Source organism: Argopecten irradians, chromosome 3 (assembly GCF_041381155.1).
Source record: "Argopecten irradians isolate NY chromosome 3, Ai_NY, whole genome shotgun sequence".
NCBI lineage: Eukaryota > Metazoa > Mollusca > Bivalvia > Pectinida > Pectinidae > Argopecten > Argopecten irradians.
Genome location: NC_091136.1, coordinates 11,762,811 through 11,774,237, shown reverse-complemented (window position 1 = coordinate 11,774,237; position 11,427 = coordinate 11,762,811). Strand labels below are relative to the sequence as shown.

The 11,427-nt window shown below is 35.3% G+C and overlaps 1 protein-coding gene across 1 annotated transcript in view; it reads left to right on the top strand.

The window, feature by feature from the left end:
- Positions 1-204: 204 nt before the first annotated feature.
- Positions 205-11,427, top strand: part of LOC138317555 (E3 ubiquitin-protein ligase TRIM56-like) — a 29,410-nt gene continuing 18,187 nt past the window's right edge. Inside the window, exon 1 of the mRNA XM_069259307.1 lies at positions 205-558. The gene's annotated coding sequence lies outside the window, so the exon portion shown is untranslated. The remainder of the gene's footprint in view (positions 559-11,427) is intronic.

Genomic DNA, 11,427 nt, shown 5'->3' with positions numbered 1-11,427 from the left:
ACACGACACACAAATTTGATAAATTTTCAAAAACAAGTTAGAATGAAATGTTCTCATTTAATTTTGTTTTGTAATGATATGAATTTAAAGCTGTCCGTGCTTCCTAAAATAGCACGGTTAACACCTGTATACAGGTAAACACTCGACCCATTGATCCATACCTGTATTACAATGAGGTGTATATACCTTGGTACAGGTAAACCTTACGTCTATTCTCTACCTGGCGCTCGGCTGTCATATACCTATACACACAATTATATGAGTATTGGTAAATTGTGCCTGTTAATTGCGTTAAAACAGGTAGAAATCTTACAGGTATGTAACGACAAGCAAAACTTTATGTAGTGTTTGACAACAGCGGAGTTTTACAGCAAATTCCACATGTTTATGGTGCACCCTCCGGCCGGTGGAGCAGGTTACATTATAGACCAAACACCCTCTAATATATTCTACTTTGATTTAAATTATTCGACAGTGGTGAAAGTGCTGGTAGTATATACTTGTGAAAAGAAAATTCTCCACCAGGAGTGTAACTAACGACTGAACAGTTTTACTAAGGTAAGTCGGCTTAACTTACATATAATTATCGATGATATTTAACTTTAGTATATAAATGAATGAAAATAGAACGGCAAAGTTGGATAGAAACATTTCACGTGTCTCAAAGTATTGTTTATATATATACATGTATAGATACATTTGTTAATTAAGATAACAAATTTGACCGGGATCAGGTACATGTATATATTTTCTATAAAGTGTTCGTTAGGCACACCCGATATATATATATATATATATACATGCATGTAGCGTTAAATGCAAATGAAAACGCTGGAAATCACTATTTTTTATACCCTGCATGGTGATATGATACATTTGTAGTTATTTAATAACTTATCGATTTTCTACAAATCACGTTTTGAAATTGATATGGTAATTGACCTACATTATATCGAACATTTTCGATATGTAAAAAAGTATGATCAATATTAAATGCATTTGGATATTATTAAGAAGTTAATATGATTTACAATCACAACGGATCGGTTAAAATATACGTGTATGAACACATGTTGCATATATGGAAAATCAAAAGTATGTTCCAACAATGTGCATCCCAGTACGTGGTCATTATAATAAGATTATGTCGTTATCACTTGGGCAAATTACATACCAATTAATTGTGGATAAAAAGTTAATTATACACTATTCATGGACAACAATCTAACTTGTCTAGTTAATTATGCCTTCGGTATAAATCAATCGTTAATTATTGATGAAAATATCTTATTTTCATGTACATAAATATATACATATATGTGATACAAGATCAAAACCTTAAAAGAAACAGCAGGACACTTTTCTTAGAAAGGAAACAAACAACTTAATTATACCCACGTCTTATATATACCAGGTACGACACGTACTAAATTACCTATTCCCCAACACGATCAAAGTTAGAATTTTCTAAAACATTTCATGCGAGACGTCATTTGTCAATTAACACCTTTGTGTATTTTTGGCAGACACCACATGTTTAAACGACTTGTTCTACATTCATATACTGTCATAAAAAATCTAAAAATAGTCACCGTCTGTCCAACGACTTAACATGTACATGTAGGTAATAACTATACAAATAAACATATTTAATTATCAATATATAGATAATATGCCAAATTCCTTTAGCTTCCTGGTTAGAGATATATACAGAGTCACGTATTTGTACAATTGGATTTATCAAAAAATAATAACTAACGCAAGGGAATTACAGAGAGGAAAATCTACTCAGAAAGTTAGATATTTGGTGTCCTGACCATGAGTGAAGTACGTTCATGAAATGTAAGTACAGAATTGATACCCACAGACCACCAAACATTGAAAAATCGAGAGACTTCGGCGCTCGCACGCTAATTTGTGTATTCATTAATTTCCTATTAGCAACGCAACTGTCTATAGATGTGTACAAGGATTGTATGTCATGATATATGAAATGATATATAAAGTATCTCCTGTGGGTGCGGGGCGTGGAATTACAAAATATTGAGGACCTTGTCCCCCTCCCCCCCCCCCATTATGTTTCATCTTTCTATGCCACTGTGTGCTTATGCAAATCTTCATAGATACTATTATACTATTGATCTAGTATTTAACATATTTTGCATTTGTTTTCGATCCAACTACTTATCAGACGTCAGGTACACCTTACCGAATACCATCAGGTAACCTATTCTATGATCTTTACTCTATATTGGAGAAACCTATGTACCGGCTAGGATTCCGTAAAAATGCAGCTTTAGTAGGCTCAAATTTCATGTATAAGCTAAGGTTGTTACGTACTTACGAATAAATCTAACAATCGTAATATGTATAAGATGTTATATCTACCATGTGGATATTTGTCTGAATACATCATTTATAGATGTAGTATTGAACACAAGGAAGAGTTAACTTTACCAACACCTTCTATATATTACTTCGCCTTCGTCTGCATCCTTTCCCCAATGAAACATTGGTAGTGAGCATGACCCCTTACTATGTCGGTCGCTCACCCAGACGCCCTGCCTCATATAACGCTGGTTATGATTATCGGCCCCCCTTCAAGACCACTGTGTTCGTCCTCATATTACGTTGGTTATAATTATTGATCCCCCTTCAAGACCCCCGTCTGCATCATGTAACCCTGGTTACTGGTTACCCTTCAAGACCACCTTCCATCCTCATGTAACCATGGTTACTATTTGTCTTTCAAGACCCCCCGTCCGTCCCCATGTAACCCTGGTTATTGGTTCCCTTCCAGATCCCCATCTGTCCCCATACAGCCCTGGTTACTGGTTCCATTTCCTGACCCCATCTATCCTCATGTAACCCTGGTTACTGGATGCTCTTCCACACCCCCATCCGTTCTCATGTAACCCTATGTATTCATATGACCCTGGTTGTTTGTGTCTCCTACGAGTCCGTCCTTATGTAACCTGGTTACTGCTACCAGTATCCCGTCCTCATGTAGCCCAACTGGTTATTGCTTTCCCTTCTAGAAGCCCACCCGTCCTCATGTGACCCTAGTTATTTACATATGACCCTGACCGTTTGTGTCTCCTAGGCACCCGTCCTCATGTGACCCTAACTGTTAGTGCACCAAGTCCTCAAATTGATCATAGAATGAATGAATGCATAAATAATGATATTTATAAGTATTGAATCGTAAGAAACATATGTCCATGAAATTGCCGATGGGCCTCCAGGTAAACTTGATCATGATATGGTTAATGTATTATACCTGTACAGTATTACCTGTCTGGTACCTGTATACATGTACTTGTCTCTACATCTCGAAATCTGCAGACTTGGCACAACGACGGTTTTAACGTTTGAAAAATCTCATTATAATGTAATTTCCTAATCTTCTTTTGATCAGAGCTTACTTTGTGCTCAGTAAGTCATATGTTTGTATAAAGCTAGCGTGCGTAAATATGTAAATAATCTACGACTGAAGGTTAGCTATATACCGTACACGTAAAAATCAGCACTCCTTATTAAATTTTATTTGTGTATTGGCAATATAACATCTACACTTAGCCTCTTTACTTCGAGTCGGTGTAACTAGACTACCTCGTTTAGTCAAAAGTTATTTCGAGTGTTTTAAAATTTATTTGTTATCCTTCAAATTTAATCTATGGGTTTTAAAGTTCATAATAAACATTACTGGAATACGTATACTTTGTTGGTTTAATCATGGTACCAAATACTTGGCTCTGCTGTCTCGAAAAAACGACTTTATGTCTATATTGAGCTGGTATAATTCGTTTTCAAGGATCAGTTTCTCCGTAAGGCCGTCCCACACTGCCTGACAAAATGAAATAAAACATATATTGTTCCAGTGTTGTAATTTATTTATGAAAGGTAACAAGCCTGAAGCACTTAAAACGTTCCATGTGTCTTCACTCCCAGCCATTACACAAATACGCCATGTATTGTCAACTTTCACCTATCTTACGATAGTTCGGGTAAACCTCGGACTTAATGCTGATCTCTAGACATTGTGTACAATGTATCTCCTGGTGATACAATAAAACGTTAGGTGTTTTGAAGCAAAGAGCCTCTGCATACCTTAAGTTTCGAGATTCGTTATAATATTTAGGGACCTAGCCGCGCACCTGCTTTCTGTTTGCTATTCAGTATTCAGATAAACAATTCATCATTATTTTTCAATTTATCATATATTTAAAGCCAGAATACGCGATCAAAAACAACAAGAAATTAAACTTGACTGTAAACTTCCCGTGAATTGTTGTTTTGTAGGTACATTGGCTTTATAATTTCGAAGATCTAAACTGTTGATTAATTTTAGGTCTTATCTTTTCTGTTCTTGCTCGACATTATTTGTTCCAGAAACTTAGTTGGCCCCTTTACATGCAGACATATTATATCTGACAGATGTCCATTTTGTCCAGACCTGGTTCGGGTAGTGGTTAAGATGTCCCGACATATTACCACAAGCCCTCCACCTCTGGGATGCGGGTTCGAATCCCATGTGGGGCAGTTGCCAGGTACTGACCGCTGATCGGTGGTTTTTCTCCGGGTACTCCGGCTTTCCTCCACCAACAAACCTGGCACGTCCTTACATGACCCTGGCTGTTAATAGGACGTAAAAAAAAAATAGAAAATAAACAAACCATTTTGTCCAGACCTGGTTCGGGTAGTGTATGGATGATTTAACATCACAACTTGATGTTCATGTAAGCACATCTCTCAATTGTTGAGGTTTTTGTGGAACATATACGCTACTGTTTCTAACCAAAATAGAATACATATCATACAACCATTTACATTCCATGTAAATATCACGATCTGCCCAACATCTGTTCAATAAATCAATAATATATGTTCAAACTACGATGATCAAAAGTTCTGTCCACAAGATAATGATAATTAAATAGATAAATAATAAATTCAGATAAGTAATTGAGTCAATTAAATACTGGATTCCAACGAGAAAATGTTTGATACATGTTCTAAATGCCAGTAATAATTTAAAGGAATGCTCAATTGATCTAATACGGAGACACAATTGTATATATCGATAGAAAATCGATACTTTCCCACCGTCCAATGTAGATAAATATGTACATTAATACGCAATGTAAATATCTAGTGTACTTGTTGTACAAACGTATTCGCATCAAGCTTCTCTCGCTATATAACTCTTTAAAAGCCTTTTATTTAGAAACACAACTTCCTTAACCGCGGATTCCATGAATATTATATATGACTTACCTAACACATATCCATGTCTATTTTGAATCAGGAACTAAAGATAACTGCTGAATTATCATTTACGTTTTTTTTTTATTTGAAGTCCTCAAGCTTGTTTGTATTGTCACAAACACGGACCTATATATTTAAATTTAAAAACCCCTATGTAACAGATGATTTTATAGAATTTTGTACTGTAGGAACCTATCCTAGATCAATGGGATTTAACTCGAACTAGTCTGTAATCCCGTGTTACGTAAAATAAAGGCCATGAACTTTTTGATCAGGAGTGTACATTGAAATGTGACAACCGTTGGCTCATCCTTATACGGCCCACATACCACTCCGGATAAATACATCTTTTATATCCATGAATTGAATTTCTACTAGAGAGAAAATTCATTCACTCTCACTTATTTTCTAAATCCATCTGACGTCAGAGAGCCGACGTCTTTTATTCTCAGTATCCAATCAGGTGACGTATGTAAATGACTGACACAGTGACGTCATGTCTACCTCTTTATATCAATTTAAAAAATAAAATACTTCCCTGGTAAATAACAACAATAAACACAATTTTGTTTACTTCTTTGTATTTTATATCAAAACAGTAAGACCCGGAATTTCCGGACAAACATTTGGTACGATCTTATTTTGGAATGCACCAATATTTGTTTCAAACACGGCAGATATATTTAAGTGACCAGTACCCAGCCGTCCGTCCCCTATATGACACTGACTCCAGATTAATACGTCTGTGTATTGGTATATCTCATAGATGTTAATCACGAGATTTATTTTGTGACAATCATTTTAAAAATCTTGGTATCCGGATGTTCACGATAGCGACGCACTGCCGAATACGGGCCTGATTTTATTTCGATAGGGACCTATTCATTTTTTATATGTTTGCAAAGAAATTCTATATGATCCAGCATATATGACATACAGAATCAAAGCTTAGTGCAGTTTTGGATTTAAGATAAAAGCAAAAAATAGTCCTCACTGATGTCCGTGTATTTCATTTTTAGGGTCAGGTACAGTTCAATCTTAATCTTTTGCCTTTTTTAACTAAAATGTATATAGCTTAGGATATATGTACCTCCAAACGATAAAAACGGATGACCAAGTCCCTGTGGGTCTGTAGGTAATCCAAGAGATCTTAGGGTGTAACGAAATGTCAGATCCCTGTGTTATTGATATTTGATGACAGAAAGATATATTAATAAACTAGCGACACACAAATACGAGATGTATACAAAATCTATTTACCGACATACGCAGATATAGAACTAGATAAATCCGCGAGCGGTAATTAGTTCCACTAATGGAGTAATCACGTGACTATTTTACATAAGCTTTGTTAGTCTACAATTGTAGTAAGAAAATCGAAAAAAAACAACATATTTAGACAATCACCGAATCAGCTGTGTACAATATAATGAGAGAATATATTGTTTATTTGTAAAATTTGATAATTTTGATCCGGTATCAAAAATGGACATACTCATTTTGAGGACAAATAATACATCACAATAAAGCTGCCCCGGTTTACACACAGCATACATGATTATATTGACATAGTCTAGTTTGAAGATTGTTGATTATTTAGTATTTGATATATACACTGTATTATGTACCGTATCATTACATAGGACCATAACTAGTCGTTCTGTCTCCCTCGGAATTAAACGTTTACATTCCCCACAGGAAGGCATTGGACAGTTTGTTGCACTTTTCTAATGGAAACTTTTACATGTAAGTTAAGGAGCATGGATGCAACTGCGGCCTGGCCGACAGGAATAGCGATATATGTACTTTCGGATTTATTTTGAGCTGTAATATAATATAACTCAATTTACCACGCTTTCATTCTTCAATTTTGTCAATAATCGATTGAAGTACACACATAAACATATCGTTTAGGTTTTTCCAGTGCACGTGCTCTCTGCACACAGAAGCATGAAGCATACCTTTTCCATAAAATGATTCGAGTTATTCCACTAAATTCCAATCAAATATTTTCTAATCTGGGTCTCAAAGGATGTACATACCACGGTAAAACAGTCCCAAGAGAAACTGATCCTCAATAGAGAGGCCGCTGAGGCGGATGTTAGGGTCTAACGAGAGGAATCACCTTCCAAGGGCTAGATTTTATCTGTAACTATTGTAAAAACGGATGTACAATGTATGGCCAATTGTCATTCACTTTGTTAACCATGTGTATATAATGTCTGTATATTTCCATGTAAGTACTATTTTGTTGATGTGAATGAACAGTTTTGTTAATAAAACCTGTCTGTTTTGTTTACAATGATGTTTAAATATGTTGCCAAACTAGTTTTCAATCACGCGCACAAAAAGGCACCTGTTAGTAACACAATGCCATTTAGTTTCCGCTCTGTGATCAGCTACCAACAGGGAAACGATCCACGAACAGAAGACATGTTCACTGCCTATGTATGATAGGGTACACACATGCATGGGAACCACCGGCCGTGACAGTTGAGTAAGATTGTGACCCCACTAGCCTTAGAACTCGTTGACCTCATTGCACTTTGACCTTCATGATATATATCCTAATATATATGTTCTTTATTCACTGAAATTCAAAGTATTTGACATAATTGCACTTAAAAGTTGTTTTTCATTGACCTTCCAACTCTTGCCATTTTGACCTTCAGAATAAACACAAGGCTTCTTTACTGACCTTTTGTAAAAATTGACCCTGTTGAACTTTCACCTTCAAAATGTGTTTTGAATGTTGATGCCTCGCTGTCTGCACATGGTTGCTTCCGATTTTCCATTTCTCTATTACAAAGATCAGTTAAATATAACCAAGATGAAAGGTTCCAGTACAATGATAAAATAAATGTTGCCATGTTGAACATGCAATATCAAATAGCTATATCTATGTACAGAGCATGCATTTACAGACCATGTCCCTTCTATTGCCATACAAAGTCATGTATGTACTGTGATAGTTGCGATGCAATCACTCGAATGTCACAGAGACTTGGATACAGAGGCTTGGCCAGCATTTACACAGTTTACGATATTTGAGTGATGAATCCTCTCAAACACTTTGTCCCGTTATTTTGAAGTACATTGGTATCACTCTAGGTCAGCGAACATCGTTTCCTCTACATGCAACGAAATACATTTGTCGGCGTGTGTGTATGCTATGTCTCCACAAAATAAATGTTTTTTATTTTTTTTTTATTTTATCTTACTCTGGTAAACTTGGATGAGTTATATGGGTTTATCGAGTTTGATGAGCTTTGTGGCTTATTGGCAGCATTATGTTTCACTATTTATTTCGATATCGTGATAGAGATCCCAGACATGGCAGTTTTCCCCGATGGCCTTTTTTCCCAGCCCAAAAACCATGTTAAATTTTGATGTATTGATAATGACAGGTCCGCTAGGATACTGAGGAATGTCAATTCACCGCCATAAACAACCCCATCGACAGCTTCAAATCAAAGTAATGGTGTGAAAAACACAAACTCCGCCCTCCAAAGACTTGTCAGCATGATAAAGCTTTTACATCTAGTTCATTTTCTTAAATTCCAGATTATTCAATAAAAAAAACTTTACGTTCATACAGAAAACATAGTCCACGCATCTAAATATATACTGACTATTGGTTTTAAGGAACTAATCAGTATGTTTCATTTTAAAAGTAATTAAACTGTGCAATGATCTATGTATTTTCAGACCCAACATGTACCTTGGGGTAGTTCGGTATATTAGTGTCATTTATAAAATCTATTCAATAGACTCTACAATACACATTAATCCGTCTGTGTCAGCGCTCCAACACCGACAATCTTATCTTGTCTCGATGAACAATAAACAACCCATGTGTATTTAATGCCGTTTATTGACACAGTTCGGCAACCAGTTTTTGTTGACACAGTTCAGCAAAACTAACATGTGTTTATCCGACAAACTGCCACGAAAGCAAACAGCGTATGATTTGCGTACTGGTTTTAGGCAACAAATCATAAATTAACTCCGTGCATATTCCGTGAACCTAAAACTCGTTACATGATAGAACTATATCTAGGCCTGAGCTCGGTTATGACGTCATTTCTTACATGGAACGTTAGTGAAGGGTCATATAGTTTTACGGATGGAGAGCTAGAATGACAATCCAATCCGATGTAATATATGTTTAAATAGTTATATGGCCTTTTTCTTTATACTTATCGAACCTTTCATTATACAGTACACAACAATGTGATGTAGAAATAATTTATTGTTATATTTGCATGTCTGACATATTTTGAATTGTAAACAACGCTATATATTAAAAGCCGATATGTAATGGAGTTTCGTAATGCAAATATGAAAAAAACCCTCCGGATAGGGTAAATTATCGCGGAGTGTTCACTGAAGACATATTCATTCAAAGAAAATGAATATCATAGTGTTTTTTTGTTTTTGTTTTTTGTTTTTAATTCTAAACGTAATGTAGTTTTCACCTCACTTAAAGGTGTCCACCAAGGCGACGTTTTTGGCTCCTCACTTTCCTCCATTTCCCCATTAAACAGATTAAGAAACATGTTGCGATGACGAAAACAATAGATGGTATTTAAAATTAAACGTCAGAGCAAAGAGATCAAATCGCTTTGTTTTAATTTGCAAAATTTCCCTAAAACCTGGATATGATATTAGATTCTTAAAAAAACATCACGACATACCAGACGCTTACACATAAACATATGAATTGTCAGAGATTATATTAACCATTGTAAATACACGTACAATGTTGCGAGATTTTTTCTTTCAAGCGATGAATATATTCCTGTATAATTAAACATAGTCAGTAGTATTAGCTACTATATCTTTGTATAAAGCTTCAATAGTATGCAATACCGCAGCATCCCAAAACACGCACACCTTCACTCAACGTCGGGGGACATACATGCTAGCCCGTCCTTTAGGTCCTTTAGGTCTTTATGTCCAAAATCAGGAAGCTAATTTTCAGTTCAGCATTTACATTGCTTTTTAAATAAAAAAATAACAATGTTAGCGGTGCCTTAGCCATTCCAATTCACTTTTTGGTTGTCAGATTCCGCAAACCTCGATACAGCTGAAAGCAATATTACACTATTGGCCACACTAATTTATTCCACTATAACATCCTTATCTCACTTCTGAAAAATTCATAGCGCCTCCCCTAGTTGTCTGTTATCAGGGATGGTTGGGATTCTCCTTTGATGGATATAGACATGTCTTGATATTGAAAAGATAATTAGTCAGTGATATTCTAATACTACCATCCGCTACTCACTAAGCTTGTGTGTGCGTGTGATGTTAATTTTACTTTATACTGAATTCCAAACCATACGTTTTATCTGCAGACATTCCTAATAAAAACTATCAGTATACGTGCAGAGAACAATTGTCTCAATCAATCAAGTTTCTGCGACTACAGTCAATATTTCTCATAATTCGACGGATATACAGTGTGGTACTTTCAGAATGGTGATTTATATTTTATTTTGCTTTGAACGTACCTACATTCAATATAAGAGGCAAACCAACTCTTTTATTTCAATGAAGAAACACCCAACGCCTCTTTGGTAGTTTACAATGAATGTGACTTACTGCACGTACATGAATTATATCAAATGTGTGTCGTTGATGAGTTTTTTTTTTTTTTTTTGAAAAGCTTATTATTATTTACGAGGTGAACTCAATTTGATGACTTTGATTACAGTTTACGTGGATGGTTTCGTGATATACCCAAACATCTTTCGCAAAATAAAGCTCTTTACTTATTCAGCATAAGTATAATAAATAATTTGTGGAATCATGTTTTATTCTTTTCAATGAATATGAAAACATTTTTATCAATGACAGACGTTTTGTTTCCTTTTGGCGCTATCGTTTTCAAGGCTCTATTGACAGTTCATCTTTAATATAATACGTATTACATTACATAGATGATATCTATGTCCTTTGAGGAATACCTTCATTGTGTGTATGCTACTTTTATTTAGTAAATTTGTTTACATAAACCTTTATGGATATTGATTTCTCCGCTTGATATGAAGCTTTCTAAGCGTAGATGTAATAAATATGTATGATCAAGCTGGGAATGTTTCATTAATAATCTGTCGAGACCAAACAAGGGTCGTCTCGGTTCACGACAATGTT